Consider the following 15824-nt stretch of genomic DNA (forward strand, 5'->3'; position numbering starts at 1 on the left):
AAAAAAAAAAAAAAAAAAAAAAAGAATTCTATGTTGTGAAAAATGTTAGAAGAAATACTATACAACTATAATCTCTATGTAGAAACATGAAATAAAAATACTCAGTCTTGGTTTTATTGATGTTTTTACAGGATGACTCCTGAAAAATATGAAAGGTTATTGCAAAGTGAGATTTATGTAACTGCCTATGACTGTAAATAAAAGACTTAATTGGTTTGCTCTGTTGATTTGTTTAATATAGTGTTAGAGGATAGAACTTAACTCTGATGTTTTTGCACCTTTCCTGTGTTATTTACTTTTTAACTTTTTTAGTACTTGTTTGCAGTGCATAACGATTACATTCATTGTAGGATATTGGTACATGTACGCTTCCTCCCCCTTCCTTCCAACTCCTTTTATTATGCAAGCATCACATTCATTTATCTCATAAGACCTTATAAAAATTAATTATCATATATAGAGGCATCGATTAAAAGCTGGACTAATAGGTCAAAAACATGAAACACATAAGGCAATTGTATTGTCAAGATACAATTGTAGATACATTATCATTGCTGGATTATAATTTATTTCTTGTCTTTGTCCTACTATTTGTTTTTTCTTTCATCATTATCTGTGTTTTACTGTATATATTTTTTTATATATAAGAGAAACTGTGCAATACTTCAGCTTCTCTGCTTTATTTTACTTACTATGATTTCAAGGTGCATCTGTTTCCAGGGCTCAAGTTTATCATTCTTTGTGGCAGAGTGATAGTCAAACCTCAATTTTTCTGGCACCACCCCATTTCACCCATGAATTTTTACCTCTATTAATATTTTAATGAAGAAGAAAAACTACTCCTTAAACTTAAATGCTCCTAAAATTATCCAACTTACGCTATCTTGTCAACTTCATTATAGCTACAGCAGCCAGGCAGCCCCCTCATCATTAACAAGCAGGATAACAAATTGAGGAACGTAGTCTCAATCTATTTCTTTTAGTCTGAGACAAAACCTGTAGTAAACATTGAAATATATAACAACCTATATTTACACTGAGAAAAATATAGGAAATTTAGGTCAACATCTTCAAGTAATATATAAATGGAATGCTGACCAAGTACTCATGGCACTAGAAGACATGTTGGGGTGAAGAAAAGAATAATAGGTCTTCTTACTGTTATCAAAGTAAGTTGCAGAGAAGTAGATATTAAAAATATTGTTTTAAAGAAGAAACCGTTCCACAAACAGCTATGTTCATGCTAGCATGGAGTCCAATTGGAGGAATATGAGTTTCATATGAATAGACCCAAGAAGAAAAGAAGAAGAGAAATGTCAGTTTATTTTAAAAGTTTCTGCAGCACTTAGAAAGGGCAGAGATACAGTGAATAATATTCATTATGAAAGATGAAAAGTGAGGTTCTTAAAAAATTGACTTTGGCAGAAAAGTACAAAAACAAATAAGAGCACTGAGACATGACTCACTTCAAAGACCATTTCCTCACCACTCTACTGTGTTCATTAATTCACGGTTAATCATTGTTTCCTGCCTAAAGAGGGGCATGCCACAGCCTTAACTTGAGATAAGTTTTGGCAGTTTTTGAACAAGAAGGCTGCGGGAGCTATTCCTTTTGTCTTGCCCCTGTAGGTTACGTAGCGGGGTAAGGAAATGAAACAGAAGAAAAAGAAAACAAAAGTGGGAGGAAAGATATGCAGAGGAGTAAAGAAGTCAGGGAGAGGAGTGTTGGACGTGCTTGAGTTCACTGAAACAAAACCCGGAGAGAGCCAGGTGATTTGATAGTCTGGCCTCCTATTCTGCTTGGGAGATCCCCAATTCAGTAGGTTTCTCTCCTCTCCAGTTTTGTCGCGTATGATCTAATGCAATATGGCCTCATTAATTTACACTGCAGAAGTTTTGAGTTAGCTTAGCTGTGATCCACATCCCCCACACACTTAATTAAGTATTGTAAGTGGACCTGAGAGTAGTTCTTGACTCCCTTTACTAGAATTTGAATTTGACCCTTGGCAGTCCCTAAGCTAGTACTCATGGCTGAGATCTCTATTTATATCTGCGGTTCAATAAAATACAAGCTATCTTCAATAATAGAGAAAGGTTTTTTTTTTAATGATTCCTAGCATCTGATACTAAAAGAGCTAACAAAACCACAGAGCAATTATCAAGTAATTTACATACTATTCAGAATTTAAGTTCATATTTTGCCCAGTTGACTTTTCTTGCTAGATATAATCTGCAGTATGTCCAAACCCATAATATCTGTGTGTACTTTTGCATACACCTAGGAAACAACAGTTTAACAATCACAACATTATCTCCTCTCACATACACCAAGCCAGTTCCACGAAGATGTCCTGTTAGGAGTGTGGGGGGCATCAGCTCCGTAAGACACCTTACTGCATTAAGAAATTCAGGTGGATTCTTCCTACTTACTTCTCTTAGACTGACATTGCTTTTTGTAATATGATATTGTCATCACTGTTTCCATCAGACAGATATTTAAGGATCTTATTAACATTATGGTTTGTCAAAGTTATATTAATTTTCCTTGAAATAGTATGGCTTCCACTGAGGAATAGAATTATATTTCACCTGTCTCTAGAAATGCTTTTAAATTAGCCTTGATGTTGACTACATGACTCTTCACTGCTGATGTAATTTAGCTTTTTATCTGAATGTTTGATAAGTAGCTGTATGACTCTCCTCTTCTAGTTAAAAATCCATTAACCTCCCCCCAGAACAACTATTGCTTTAAAACATCAGCTTTTTATGCTGAAGACAAAAGCCAAAATATATTATCTTTGTCAAAGTGCTTGCATCTATCTCTGCATAGGTCTCCTGAGAAGGAAACTTTGCAATGGCTGGAATAAAGAAAACCAGAGGGAAAATAATTAGTTCAAACAACTGAACACATATTTATTGTGTAGTGTCTTATGCTACAGCATAACACGAGGACTTCTCTCTCAGAAACCTACCTTGCCCTTCTGGATTTTAGCTCTTATAAAATGATAGAGTTGATAAAAATATTTTATTATTTATTTTCCTCATGTAGAAAACTCTTCCAAGGATTCACTATTTATGTCAGCACTTTGGCCTGAGCAATTTTCAAGGAGAATCATTGTTGTGGGTTTTAGATTCTATGAAATAATGTTAACTTGAAAGCTATGACATGATATGCTGCTTTGGTTTTTGATAGCTTTGCCTTGACAAATCTGCTGTAATACAAAATGGTTATTCTTATTGTAGCAAGTTGCCCTATGGTAAGCTGTCATTCTTTGGGTCCAAGTTTTGATTAGAAGATTGTAGTCGTCCTTAGTAACTAGATTATCCACTCTATTCCACAGGAATAGTTAACCATAATCCTCTGTTAAAGTGCATACTAGCATTTGGGGTATAACGAAGTTTGTAATGATTCAGATATGGATGTGATATAGGTAAAAATTTATTCCTGGGTATTAGGTGGTCAGCAGGGCTTCCATAGAGATACACTATCAAAAACCTATAGATTAAAGGAAACTACCTGTGGCTCTCTTAATATCCGGCATATAAGAATAGACATTTCTGTTATTTGAGTATATTTTACCATGGGGATTTAATTTTAACTGCTGATTCTATGGTAATTGTGGTGATTATGGTAAAGACAAGTTTTAAATTGATCAATAAATTAAACTATTGAGGTGGTCATAGGCGAAATGTCTCCCTGTAGATAATATGAAGGCTGTTTCCTTATCAGGCACCTTTTAGAAAATAAAATTATAAAACATCTGGCTAAAAGTAGCAATAAGGAAAACGCGTCTCAAAGAGAAAATGACGTGGAGATTTATGTGGGCATCTTTGTAAGTGCTGCAGGGATTTCTATGTGCAAATCCCCAAGCGCCAAGGCTGTAAGACTTTCCATTATCACCCTACTAGCCCATTCGAAGTCCCTCAGCACAAATGGTACCACCCAGGAGACTTCCTAAGAGAGTTGTAAAGATTCTCTGAGGTTGTTTCCATTTCAAAAGAAATTCGCATAAATCATGAATCTTTTGTCTAACCTTATGTCACCCCCCTTTATATTCATTTGGGAACAATTTGTCCATTCTTTTAGAAACTTTTGTTAGTTATCATGTTAATTAAATTCCAAGTTACTATAGAACATTATGTTTGGTTTTGCCCTTAGAAATAAATTTATATTTCAATTTGTTAAACCCAAGAAACTGGAAAGCTTCCACAAATTTAATTATTTATATCACTTGGGACATATTCTATCATTTTCTTTTGAAGCACCAACATGGTAATAGAACTCTAATAAAAAGAAATAAATTTGAAAGAGTCTTATGAGCTGATGGCAGTACTAGGCAGTCATTAGTTAAGACAAGGCTAAAACAATAACTGAGATTTGGAATGCAAATGACATTCGTTGACCTTAAATGTCTAATAACAATAATTAAAATAAATAACTTTTCCATTACAATAAAATGTTTGTGTTGCAAGTTTATGGCTACTTCCTTTAGATTTAACTACCACACATTCTGAAGGAAGGGGCTGGCCCCTCTGTCTCCTGAACTTCTGTCTTTTTAAGAAGGCAACTAAATGAATTTACTGCCAAGGGACAGACTTTCTGGCTTAAAAAAGTAGAAAACAAAACATGAAAAGGTCAAGCTAGTGGTCACTTTACTAACATTTCAATGTCTTCACTTTACGGTATTCCTATATTCCAAAACATATCTTTTCCCCCTGCAACATGGCCTGAACTCACAAATTCAAAAGAAAGAAACACATTTGGGGGACCAAATAATACATAGAAATGTTTCCAAATAGTGATAAAAGATACATCTTATAAAAGCAAAATTTTAAATTATTTTTTCTCTTGATTTGTTTCATTATTACTCTAAACACAACCCAGAACACCTGGCATGTACAGCTTCTAAATCTCCAACTTCTAGTAAAGATGTAGGAGTCTAAGCCAAGAGACATAACTAACAGTTGCAATTGAGGGGCTGTATATATATTTCTCTCGGTGTAGAATCTTTAACTCTTAGTTATTTCTTTCCAATCAGTTGAGTCTGTAAATCCCTGCTTCTGGTTTTTACTGTGATCATACCTCTGTCTCTCTACACACTAGAATAGAATATTGAAGATGTCTTGTATATGTTCATGTTCATGGAATAGAATTCCATTTTTGGAGCTAAGCACACTCCTTGTTTTCCTCATTCCTTTCAATCAGCAGCTCGTGCTCTTAAATTTCTGCCTCATTATAAAAAATTAACACTGTGTGCAATTTCAACACATTTAGAAAGTGTGTACTGATAAAATCAGACTAATTAACATTTTCTACAACTTTTTGTTTCTTTTTGTTTAGCACCTTCAAATTTCTCTCTTCTAGTTCATCATAAATCATAAGGTAGGTTAATGAGAAGTATAGTTATCCTATTGTACTGCAGAATGCTAAAGTTTATGCCTTATATCTACAACAGAAAGACAAACACATATACATTTTCTTACATGTGAAAACTGAAAGTGTGGCTATGGATGTAGATATTGAAAAGGATAAGGGCAAAAGGAATAGGTGAGGGTTAGATAGCAAGTATTAAAGCGCAGTTCCTGCCCCACTTCTAACATAGCTCAGCTCCATGGCAGACTTGTTTCTGCACTGAGGCTAACATAGCGAGTGATAAACATGTTTGATTTAGGGCCTTTTTACCTGATGTCCCTGATACTCTGCTCTTCCTGTGTCCTCTTCCATCTGACCCCTCTTAAACATTTCTGAGGCTATCGCTGGACCCAGAGTGAAAGGTTAACACAATACTTTGTCCACTTAGAGATATTTAATTTGGTGGTGAAATACTACAGTACTAAACCAATGTGTAAAGCTGCAGTTTAAGGGAATGCTACGTAATAACGTGTGATAGCTAAATAAACACATGTCATTGTATGTGTTCTTTCAAAGTAAACCTGACCCGCACATACATTTATCATAATGGACATGTTGTACATAGAATCAGTATTATTATCCTCAAGTAAAAATGTCATACCAATACCATAATTTCTACTTTAAACAGTTAAATTAAGGTAGCTATTTTTGCTATGAGGTATACTGTAGACATCCTTAATTTTCAAAAACATGGATGTGAGATTTTTATTGTGCCATTTTATATTTATTGTATGATTTAAGTATAATCAGAAGATTCATTGATAGAGAACACTATGAAGCAGCACTGAGCAGGGCTTAAAATAACCAATTGGCTTTTTATGTTTACTTATGAATCTGTCCAAAGCCCAGGCCACTTGTCTGGAAATGGGTGATAGACTCATAATAAGTGAACCCCTGTGAGTCATTAATCCCTACTAAAACATATAATGGCAGATGAAGCTGGAAAGCCTCAAAGGATAAAACACGATCGCAGCCAAAGACACCTGGCTTGATATCTAAATAAAGACTATAGCCTCAGGCATCTCACTCCTGGATGGATGAATTTAATCCTTATTAAGGGTTCATTTAATACCCTACTTGGAGAAGTCCTTGAGTAATTCTGCCCTTCTTGAGTCCTCCTTTCCCTTCTGATAACTAAATAAATATGGGACACACAGAGAAGGTCATCGTCCTAGCCCTGAGAGAACCTCAAATTCTGTGAGAGGGCTTTGATCCTCCTGGAGCCCTGAAATCATTCCATTTGTCTCTTTTTATTTAGCCTTCATCATACACTCGTTTGGGAGATTGAGGACCTGGTCAGCCCACAATAACTAAGGGATATTATAAAAGCTGTTCTGGCTATACATATGTTAGATTAACAGATTCACTTAAGTCAGAGGCCAAGAATTTTACGTGAGAATTTTATCACATGAGATATTTATGTTTGAAATAACCATTTTAAAAGAATTCTATATTGATAAGGATATAGTTTGTTTTTTCATAATTTTCACTAAACATCTCTGGTCTTTCAGCATTGTTTCTATTTCTTAAACTAACTATGCTAATGTGTTTGGCATATAAATGGTTATTAAATTATAATACAATAGTATATAAACTTTTTTTCTTATTTTATTTTAGTAAATGTCTGCAATGCACTAGAATTGAAACTATCCTTGTGAACTAGTACATACATGTATAACATCTTGATTATTTTTACTCCTTTACTTCCTTCCTTGTATCTTTTTAAAAAGTTTTTACCTGCTTCTATTTTCCGGCACCCTAAACCAACCCTTGTGCTGGTAGCTTACTTGGTGGGATGACCCCATTTTTTCCACGGTACCATGGTTTCAGTGCCATTCAAACAGTTCCTGAGGTTGATGATTCAGTTACCATCAAAACATGGAAGTAGTTGACTAAAGGTTTCCAGTTCCACACCTAGCTCTTCTTGCTCACATTTTGTGGCAACAGCCCTCATTATAATCTTTTTAATTTTAATTTTTATGAGCACATGTTTGCAGACATAATGGGTACATCATGGGTAGTTCGTACATGTACATAACACACCTTGGTTCTTTTTATGTCCCCTACTCTGCCTCCACCCTCTCTCCATCTCTTGGTTCTCTTCTTATTTTAAAGAGAATGAAAACTAAACAAAAACATTAAAAATGATACAGAATTTCAGAACAAGATGATAGGAAATCAAGAATGGTTGTTATATTGCATATTATTACCTTAAAAGTAGTTATTCTGATTACCAGATATAGGCACTCAAAATTGTTAAAAAAAAATAAGCATTAACTGTTCCTTTCAATAGCCCAATAGAAATGAGTAGTACAATTATCTTAACTATCTTGTATGTTTCTTTTTCTTTCTTTCTTTCTTTCTTTCTCTTCGTTCTCTTGCCATTTGCAAAAGATCTATCATCCAGTCATGATGGAACACATTGTCAGAGCTTGTTTGGACTTCTATGAGTTTTATTTTTTCATCTACTATTGAATGTGAAACTATTTCATACCACTGAAATGTATACTTAAATTTGTTTAAATGTTAATTTTAAGTGATATGTGTATTTTCCACAATTGAAAAATAGTATTTTCACATCATTGTTAAAATACACTTTTCACACTGTTCATTAATGAAAGTATTCACATATTAGAAAGTATAAAGACTTCCTAAGACCCATATCTCCCCACTTACAAAATAAGTACATTCTTCTAACCTATTACCACTTTTCTCAGCACATTACTTTATAATTACCCACTTGCTTACTTACTACATAATTCTGTATGCTGTTTTCCCCCCAATATTTATTGAAAAATGTAAGACTTTCTTATGTTGTTAGACTTAAGAACGGCATTTTCCACAGTTTTTGATGTTATGTAGCATCAGCATACCACATATTACTTGGACATTTATGTTAATTCCAGGATTATTCGTTGTTTCCCTACATGAAGAATACTGGCTTGAACATCTTATTCCTGAGCCACTGTGCAAATTTTAATTGCTTTATTAGAATTTAAATATTTGCTTCAAGGGATTGATATACTAACTCAAATGACATTTTTAAGGTTTTTAAATGCATTCCAAAAAAATCCTTCTGAGAAAAAAAAAACAGAAAATATTTATGCTCTCACCAAGTTTTTTTCACTACTGCTTTTATATATAAAAAGTTCTCCCCACCCAGATACTTGATAAATTATTTAGTGCTCAGTTTCTCCTGCCTTGTTTGTGGCTTCATTTTTATATTTAACCACAAAATCAAGATGTGTTTTATATTTTAGTACATGGTGAGGTGATTGCGTAAATTATTCTTCCCAAAACCTACTGAGTTGTAATTTGTTAAGCAACTCTTCCCATTCTTAGCATTTAAAAATAACAGAATCCCTTCCATAGGATCCCAACATTTCAAAGTATGTTAGATTTCACAATGACTAGCAGCAGGGGGTGCTGAGAAAGCATTTGACTTATCGTAGTTCCTTTGAATTTGATGAAATATTTGCAACATTCTTATCAAGTCCCTACTAAGGCTAATCTCATCACCAAGTCAATCAGCTGTATGCAGCAGAGTTGCGGTTCAAACTCTCATGTATCTGAATCGAGGGTTTAACGTTTTATGCTCAAGAAGCAATGTAGAACCATCAGTTTATGGAAATCAACTATTCTCTTTAGGCTTCTTTTTCCAAGTTTTCCACAGACTTATTGAAAAAATGGTTTTAGATTTCTAAGTTATGAACATTGACAGATGAAAGGGTCACTTTACATCCATTTAAATTGGAAGTGATAAAATTCTAGGAAACAAGGATTTATTCCTTTGGGAATTCCTGGCTCTAGTTTTACTTATGGGTCTTTTCTCCTTGCAAAATTCAGTTTTTAATCCTTTTCACTTTAGCTTTTCCTTCCTATTCCTTGAAAGCCTCATCTAATGATAAATAATTTGTTGATGTTTTTAGGTCACAGAGAAGTGTCTCTCCTTTTTAATATTTATTTTGAAAAGATTTCTTTATTGACCTGCCCAATTTGAGAAAGGATGACGCTGGATCATAGACAGGCCAGGCTGTTGTTTGCTAGTCACCCAGATCTGTGAAATCAATTCTGAGGACACATGGTGAGGTGGTAGGAGATGTGGCCATATTACCCTTATATCCTATTACCTTACATTACTAAAAAAACTCTATATTGAATTCATACACATTAGTAATAAGATCTATTTAACATATTTCTAAAGTGCTGAGAAATTATTTTATCCTATAAACCATGTACGTGTAAATTTTTCTATAGGAAGGCAGTATCATATAGTATTGCACTATATAATATTTTACAATATTGTATAACGCATGCTCGGTTTTCAGTATTTTCTTTATAGAAATAAAAAACAAAAATAAAATGGTAGAAGGTCCAGCCTTGTGCCTATACATTTTTGGATTACTGATTATAGTATAGCTCAACAAAAAGTGAGAAAGTTATTTGTAAAATGATGTGCAGTACAGCATCTATGTAGTAATAAAATACACACCAAATATAAATACTATGAGAACCTTCATGAGTTTGTCTTTCTGCATGAAAGTCTCATTTATCATTTGGTCTTTTTTTAAAGTAATTATTTACATGGGATGCCAAAAATTTATTTTTCTAGAGATGGGATGAAATAAAATACAGTTATAATTTTCTCAATTTGTTTCCATTTAAGCAAGTTGTGTGCTTTTCTTGAACTAATTATCTACAATGATTGCAAAAGAAAATCAGTTTTGATTTGTTGCAGATACACTTCAGTTTCCCACATGCTGATAACTATTGGATGCTGGCTCTGGTGGGGTCAAATAATCTCTTCCTAAATCAGTGTTACTTCCCCATCTGTGTATGTTATCTTCCTCTCACAGTAGAAGGCTCTTTTTTGTTGTGGTTGCTTTGTTTTGAACTCACTTGCTTTGCATTCGAAAGACCAAAAGTCACAGAGACAGGCTGATTATTTTTCCACATAACACTTTCCGAAATTAGATACAAACTCCAAAGCAACATTCTTACATTCTAATAGTCTTCTTCTGTAGTTTTATTTTTTTTTACCAAATATAGTTTTATTTTAGTTCAAAAAAACCAACAATCTCCTGATTTGATAAGAACATGTTAAGATTACTGTATTGTGCAAATAAGTTACAATAGAGATTGACAACTAATGATGCCAAAGGGTTCAAAGATAGAAGAGAATTGAAAAAAATCCATGCAGCTGTTATCTGACAACAATTTTGCTAGCACTATAACAAAGCAATTGTATCTCACAAAGAAATATAATTCGAGATGTACACTTCCTGCATTCATGCACACGTGGAACTCAGTTTTGCTTTGAACAAAACTGCTTTCCCTGTAAAGAAACGATCTGAACATGTACAGCAGCATAGTGCAAGGGAGAAGACTTGAGATGTAGAGATGAGCAGGGCCCATTCCCACGCTAACATGCCTGACAGTGTGAACCTGAGAATGTCCTTCTCTGTGAAGCTGTTTCCTCATCTGTAGAATGGGGATAATGGTGGCATTACAGAGCTACTGAAAGGATTAAAAATTGCATTAGATAAAGTGATATGAAAACGTTTCTGTAGAATACAATATTTGAATTTGACACTTTTGTACATTCCAACCTGATATACATGAGTGGATTGATGACTATTGCTGCTAAGTTTACAATTACCAGAAGCCGGACTGACAAAGATAAATAGGATATAATTTTTGGTGGATGGAAGTCAGATGCACATGAGGAGAGTGAAAGTTTGCTATTCACAATCAATAGGAAGTCATTGTTGAAAGGACCAGCACAGGTTTATGCACATATTCAGTCCCCTGTAGCACTAGGACTTAAAAAGGAAATTAAGATCCAAAACACTGAAAGTTACATAGTATAAAACAGCATTTTATTACATGTATAATTAGTGTGTGAGGGATCATAATACATGGATCTATTTTCCAGTATACTGATATGCGCTAATTGCTAATACAGACCGTTCACAAACAGATTAGATTCAGTTTCCTATTATATTAGGGTCATAGGTGGCTCTGTAGTTTTCAAATCATGGGCCTTGTGGGGCTGGGAATTTAGCTCAGTGGTACAGCGCCTGCCTGGCAAGCACAGGGCATGAGTTTGATTCCTGGTACCAGAAAAAATAAAAAACAAACAAACAAACAAATCATGGGCTTTGGGCTGGAACAGGCATTTGTGATGGAGAAAACTAGCAGGCTCAGTTTAGATAGCTCCTCATTCTAATCGCATTAGGTGTATCTTTAAAGCACTTATACATATTGGGTTTCTTATAAGAAATAAGCGGTTAAAAAATGGCTTTAAAATACTGTTCATATAACATGTAGTTCCTTCCATCTCTAAAAGGCATTGATTTTATGATTCTACCCAATTTCAACATTATTATATGTCATCCCAGAATATAATTTGCATGGGACTGCTTTAATCATGGCTAGTTATAGGTTAAATACTTCTTGACTTCAGTGACCTTTTGGTAAACATTCCAAGAAGACAGAGTAAAAATATTCTCTTAAAGTACCAAAGACAAGGAAAAGATGTAATCACTAACACTACCTTACATTTCTTTGCCTCTCTTAAATCCTACATATGTACACAATGGCCCTTTTATTACAAATTGCTCACACTATTTAGAAGTGACACTGCTAATAACAACCCCTAAATGATATTAATCATGTTTAAAGAAAAGAGAGTTCGCTTTAGTAAAACATTAGCTAACTCTTGTTAAATTGATTTTGGCCTTCTTGGTTAATTGATTTTAAACACTATTTCCTCAGAGCTTTTATGATGAGCTGCTCTGGAGGGAAATGACAAGATTTCTTCTGAAACCTTGGCTACAACTGATGTTTCCTTTCTATCTTAAATGAATACTTTCTTTTTTCAGAAAACATTTTTAAATGTTGAACAATTAATATGGAGGAATAATGCTATATAGAAAGCAAGTGTGTATTTTTAAAGCTAAGTAAGTTGGAAATTATTATGGAGTTATGGTAACCTACAGTGTTTAAATAACGGAAACAGGACAAATAATAAAAAGATAATTCATCAAGTGAAAAGCTTATCATTGAATAAAAGTCTAGTAAAGCAAGGATGCAAATACCGAATAAAGATCTGCTTGTTCATTTGTTCTAGCTTCCTTTATTTCCTCTTAAAGGATCAAGGACCACCATCAACTAGCAATGCTTTTGCTTGTCTCTGATAATAGAGTAAAACTTAGGTGGTCTTTGACCACCCCAGGTCCGCAGCTGTCCTGATTGTTCACTCTGTTAACACAAGTAGGTCTTTCTGGGAATATCTCCCGGCAGGTTCATTCAAGAGACTGCACGACAGTGTAGACAGAAAAGCAAAAGACTGATGTGGAAGGCTTCCCATGCAGTGTCTTGTACGAGGAGTTTCTCATCTTAGAAAATGATTTTGAAAACTGCTGTGTTCTCTACCGTCACGCACCATTATGCAGTTCACCTTGTGAGTATCTCAGTCAGATCCCTATTCAAGTGCAGCTCTAGCTGGGGAGGAAGTGAATTCCATTGTCTGCTGGTGTGAGCTGAATCACAGTTTTACCAGGGTTTCCAGTGGACAAATTATCCAAGTTGCTTAGGAGAGAGGAATGTGAAATGGACCCAGAATCCATTAGGTGGTAGTGTAGGGAATGTAAAATAAGAGACAGGGTCAATTTAGCAGTCATTAAAAAACTTCAGTGCATTAAAAGTTTAAAGACTGTCAGACTAAATGCTTATAACCTACACACTTCAGGCTTAAAAATAAAGAAAATGTGATTCCACACAACTTTAATGATCCTCAAAGCATTTGGGCAGAGCTCCTTAAAAGGAATTCAACCATGGATAAACCAATGTTTATCAAAATACTAAATCTGGGGAACTGATACTACAAAATGTTCCAGGTTATAGGAAACGCATTAAAAAACTAACGTTTAAAAACACAGTTCCTACCTACACTTGTGCAATCTTAACAGTATTGTGTACTCATACTGCAAGAAAATAGTTGAGGCATCAGTAATAGTTTCTTGTAAGATACTGCATTGCCCCATTAGCAAGGAAGCAAGATGCGCACTGTATAATCTATTTCTCTCAATAGCTTTTATTGCCTTTAATTCATTGTGAGCTCCTAAAGGCATGGAAGTTGGAGTACAATATTCTTTTCTGTGTTTAAGTACTGCTATTTTATCAACACAAAATTTATACACCTAAATGCACGAGGTAAAAGTAAATTTACGTAAAAGCTATGTTTTGCTTCTTTTCAAAAGTGCTTGAGACCCCGTTCTGCTTTGTACTTCACTCTAGGAATAATGCTTCTCCAATTAGAAGACCAAGTCAATGGGAAAATATAATTTAGCTAATAGAAATTACCTCCTCAGCCAATCTCTCAGCTCTACATCTATCTTATAAATTAAGGTATACCTATAATTTAATTTATTTTATCATTATTTTTCTACTTTCTTTTAAAAACATCTCAATTCTTATTAGATTAAGGATGTGATGCTCAGTGATTGCAAATTATAGTAAGACACTAATATGGCCTTATGCTTAAAGATAAGCATATTTTAACAAATAACAAATATTTTAATAAATAAATATGCTTAAAGATAAGCATATTTTAATAAATAAATAAAAATTATTTATTGTTCTAAATAAAACTCATCTAAGTGAACTCTGCTTTCTAATTCTTACTATAACATCCACCGTCAAAAGAGAAATATGTCCTCACAGAAAATGATGTCATTAAAGGAGTTATGATCAATAGAGAAGTGCAATGAGTAGAAATACAAAACTTGCGTTAATAAACATGTGTCCTCTGACAGGGAAACAACTGAATTGGGTTTAGGAAGATACTCAAAGAGTGACTCACTGCAGCTGTACTTGATCTGGGTTGGTGGAAATAAAGCTCACCAAACTAAGTCTTAGCCTTTTGATTCAGTAACTTTGAGCCAGGGTCTGATATTTTGAGATTTAAATCTACTGAGAAATTTGAAAATCATTGACTTACAAGATTCCATTAGGTAAATTTTAACAATAAAAGTTTCTTACCTAGTGTTATCATATTTTTTAATCTACCCATGTGACACAAATTCCTATAGTTAGGTTACTATTCAATTCATGACAAAGCATATGTACTATTTCTAGGAGTCAGCATTTACATATGTTATTTAAATTGGTCTTACGATGTCATAGACATCTGACTTCTGTAGTTTGTTAACATGAACATTTTTCCTAGAGGAGCTAATGTTTATGCTGGCAATTTCCTGGTTTACTATAATAGAAAGCCAACAAGGTTGGGCAATACCAGAGACAAACTTGCTCAAAACCATTGTTTGATGCTCTATTTTCTGAAATCAAATATCTCAAAATAGATCACACGTAATTCTAGGGTATGCAGAATCAAACCCAGGGGTACATAAAAGTGTAGTGCAGTCTGTGTACACATTCTTCAAGTCCAAAACTTATTTATATCATATTTACTTACTTGTAGGACAATGCATACAGATATGTCATCAAATATTTTACATATGCATTACCCTTTAACTTGTCATATAGTTATATGCATATTCATTTTTAAGGAGAGGGAAAATGCATTTAAAAAAATTCCAAGACTACACAAAATTGCCTTCAGGTGAGTACTAGTCTCTTTTGTTTTCATACAATATCACACTAAATGGTGAATCAAGTCATTACTTTTGAAATTTGGTTTAAAAATCCTTCATATTAAATTTCAAAATCAGGGTTCTAGCAGGAAACAAATGGACATTTTTTATTGATTTTTAAGGAAAACTTAATAAGAGCTATTTACACAAGTTTGTGCAAGGTTTACATGGCTTAACCCAAGGAGTTGTACTTATTATCCCTAGGCCTGAGGAAGGTAGCTATAGAGCGATACCCATCTGACAAGACAGATTTCTCCAGACAGAGGACTGTAGCCAATGTGGGTCACTCCACCTGGAAGACTTCTGTGGCAAAAAAGCTGAGATGGGTTGCCCTATAGTCACTTGTATGTCCTACACACTGGCCATACCCAGCAGAAGCCAGGCTGCTAAAGTTATCTGACTGGGTTGGTTTCCACCGGGCACAGAGCAGGGGCAAGGCTCTAGAGATAGATTTGGAGAAGTGAGGAGATAGCCAGCAGAAGAAACAAGTCCTTTCTGACATTCCTATATACCTGTTTATATTTGCATATAAAAAGAGACATTCATTCAGTTGACTAATATGTGTTGAGTGCCTATTGTGTGCAAGATATATACCGTTATCTTAAAGATATAGCAGGTAACAAAACACATATTTCTACGTTTATAGCAGTTACACTCTGTACATAGTTAGAGAAAGAAAGGGAAGGAAAGGAAGAGAAAGAAAAGAAGGGAACAGAAGGGAAGGGAAGGGAAGGGAAGGGAAGGGAAGGGAA

At 34.3% G+C, this 15824-nt stretch overlaps 1 protein-coding gene across 11 annotated transcripts in view; it reads right to left on the reverse strand.

Moving 5' to 3' along the window:
- Nucleotides 1-15824, reverse strand: part of Robo2 (roundabout guidance receptor 2) — a 1247873-nt gene that overhangs the window by 552247 nt on the left and 679802 nt on the right. The gene's annotated exons all lie outside the window — the stretch shown is intronic.

This window comes from Chinchilla lanigera, unplaced genomic scaffold, assembly GCF_000276665.1.
Source record: "Chinchilla lanigera isolate Chin_1 unplaced genomic scaffold, ChiLan1.0 scaffold00006, whole genome shotgun sequence".
Lineage (NCBI taxonomy): Eukaryota > Metazoa > Chordata > Mammalia > Rodentia > Chinchillidae > Chinchilla > Chinchilla lanigera.